The sequence below is a fragment of the Rhagoletis zephyria genome, unplaced genomic scaffold (genome assembly GCF_001687245.7).
Source record: "Rhagoletis zephyria isolate East Lansing unplaced genomic scaffold, Rhagoletis_zephyria_1.1 Rzeph_scaffold_00947, whole genome shotgun sequence".
NCBI lineage: Eukaryota > Metazoa > Arthropoda > Insecta > Diptera > Tephritidae > Rhagoletis > Rhagoletis zephyria.
Genome location: NW_016158031.1, coordinates 70,788 through 74,225, shown reverse-complemented (window position 1 = coordinate 74,225; position 3,438 = coordinate 70,788).

Sequence of the window (3,438 nt, the reverse complement as noted above, 5' to 3'; positions counted from 1 at the left end):
ATGTGTCTGACTAATGCATTTGAAAGTTTGTACTAGTGTGGTTTTTATTTGATATAGAATTTCTTCTGTAGTGATTATGGCGTTAATATTGTTTGGGTGTAATACGCCTTTAATATCACTTATCAATTGTTCTATAGTGGTGAAGTATATGGTATGTCTAAATTTTCCGAATATATTTTTACTTTCTATTCTTACTAATCCATTGTTAGTTTGGATAATAATTTGATTATTAAAATGGTTTAAGCTAGTGCCTACCCTTCTTATGGTTTCAGTGGGTGAGCTGAGTTGAGAGTGCTGCGATTCTGAGTCGGTTAATTGATTAATTTGTTGCCGACTTAGTGCGTCTGCAACTATGTTTTGAGAACCTGGTTTGTATACCAATTTGGCACCGTATTCTTCTATTTGGTTTTTCCACCTTTTTAGTTTATTATTAGGGTTCTTCCCTGAAATAGAGTAGGTTAAGGACTGATGATCCGTGTAGATTGTAAGGTCTGATCGTCCATATAAATAGTTCCTGAGTTTTTGTAGTGCCCAAATTATGGCTAATAACTCTTTTTCGTTCGTGCTATATTTTTGTTCCGTCTCGCTTAGTGTTCTGGATATAAAACAAATGGGATTTCTACCTTGGGATAACACAGCTCCTATGGCAAAATTACTTGCGTCCGTGGTTAAATCAAAGGGTTTATTGAAATCGGGTTGAAAGAGTTCGACTTGTGCTTGTAATTCCTTTTTTAATATATTCATCGCTTTTATGGCTTCCTCATCTAATTTTATTTGCATTCTTTCACTTTGATTTTTCTTTACGAGACCGTTTTCTCCTCTTAAAAACAATGTTAGGGGTTTAGTAATCTTGGCGTAGTCTTTGATGAATTTTCTATAATATCCTGCTAGTCCTAAAAATGATCTTAATTCTTTCAGATTCATAGGCACCGGGTAATTTTTTATGGTCTCAATTTTTTGTGGGTCTACGGTTATTCTGTTATGTTTAATAATATGTCCTAAATATTCAGTGCTGTCTTTGAAAAAATGAGATTTTTCGTATGAAATCTTCATATTTGCTTGACGCAGTGCATTTATAACAATTCTTATGTGTTCCATATGTTCATCGTGTGAGGATGAATATATTAACACATCGTCTATATATACATGCACGAATTTTCCTATGTAATTCCTTAATATGTCATCTACGCATCTTTGAAATATTGAAGGTGCGTTCTTTAGTCCAAACGGCAGCCTTAAGAATTCATATTTTGCTCCGTTTATGCTAAAGGCTGTCTTTTCGGTGTCTGACTCCTTGATTTTTATCTGATGGAAACCTGCTTCCAAATCTAGGGTTGTAAAAACAGTTGCTTTACCTAAATTCTGTATTGTCATGTTGACATCGGGTATGGGATATCTATCGGTAATGGTTTCGCTATTCAATTTCTGGAAGTCTATGACCATTCTTCTCTTAGGGTTTCCTAACTCGTCAGTTCCTTTCTTTGGTACTGTCCATACGGGTGAGTTATAGGGACTTTTACTGGGTTTAATTATATTATTCTCTAGCATTTTATTTATTTCTTTATTTATAAAATTATTGTCTGAAAAGGGGTAAGGGTACTGTTTCGTCCATATTGGCTCTTCAGTTTTAGTGCGGATCGTCGCTTCAATTGTTGTTGTAAATGGTAAAATAGGATTTGTTTCCTCATTAATTCTCATAATTTCTTCAACTTCTTTTTTATATTTGCTCTCATCTATTGTGAAATTTACTTGACTGACATCCATTTCTTTTTTCTTCTGTTCTGTTCTCCTGACATACATCATTTTATATTCGAACAGATCTATCTTAGCTTTCATTTCTCTCAAGGATTGTTCTCCTAATATCATATCAAATTCTTTTAATTCTTCGATTTCAAAAAATATTAATTCTTGTCCTAGCATTCTAATCTTCTTGGCTGAGTTTATTGTGTTTGAACCATTCAGAGTTCTACTAACAAATTGTTTAACTGGGAAGGTCTTTGCATTTGAAATATTTTTCCTAATATAATTTAATGTCGAACCTGTGTCCATTAAAACTAATAGTTTTTTGTTATCATGTAAAATAATCTGAAGACACGGCAGATTATTTACTCGTCTAAAAAAGTAGCTCTATTTTCAAATTCGCTTTCATCTATATTTACCCTTAATGACTGATCACTATTATTATCCGTTATTTGGTTGATCCTTTGTAGTTTCTGTGGTGCTATATTATATCTGGATGACGTTGGTTGGTGGTTTCGTTTAAATGGTTCTCCTCTATTGGGATTGAAAGGTGCGTATCCTGCTCTTTGTCGTTCATAGTTGTTTCTGAAGGGATTCTGTTGATACGATTGCTGTTGTTGATGCTGATTATTCGTGGGTTGCCGGAATCTTCCTATTGATGTATCCACGTGTATTGGTGTCGGGTTTGATCTTTCCATGTGGGGAATAGGTTGAACTCCTGGTTGATACTTCCGTTCGTTTTGTGGGTGTTTGGGGTAGTTATAAGCTTCTCGTCGTATCGGATTGTTCTGCCTTTTATAAAGAATCTCCGTGGCAATTGCGTATGCACTTTCTAAATCTCTTGGTTTTGCTGCATATAATGTGTGTTGAGTAAATTCATCATTTATGCCATTGCGGAAGCAATCTATGGCCATTTCTTTTGTGACCTGCTGTAGAGAGTGAGTATTCCCTGGGTAATCAATTTCGCATTTAGTCATTGCTAAATTAAAGATTTGACAGATCTTGCTGTGGAATTCGGATAGCGTCTGTCTTCCTTGTATTTGTCTTTTCATTTCCTCTATGAGGGCGTTATAGCTTCTAGTACCGGCGTAGCTGTAAGCTGGAGTATTGCTTGTAAGTGAAATACTGTGCCATGATTCTGTAGAAGAGTTGCTGGTTCTCCTTCGATCTTCGTGTGACGTATTATAAATAATGCATCGTAATATAGTTTGGTATCTCGAAAGGCTTCTATGGGACTCATTGCTGATATGATGGTTGCCCTCCATGTCCTGTATTTGGATGTGTCTCCGTTGAACACTGGTAGCCATTCGAATAGTCTCAAATTTATTTCATTTGCATTGTTTATCCTGGGACTTATCGGTTGGAATTCTTCGATTTCAGGTACTTGCGCTTGCTGCAGCTGGGCTAATTGTGCTTCTACAGCGGCATAAGCTTGTTCCAAGGTTACTACCCTTGCTTCCATAATGATTCCTCTGCCTTGATCAAACACTTGTAATCGCTTTTTTCGGAAGCGGTCCAGTTTTATTTTTGGTTCTCCTTGTCCTCTTTTTCAGGACGTGTGGAATTTGATTTTTTAGGAGTTCTTTTTATTATTCAGTTATGGAGCCCCCAGTTAAATTCATACTCTCGATGTACATAAATAAATATAATTTTATTGGTACCAAGATGTACTTAAATCAATTCTAACCTGAAGTTCAT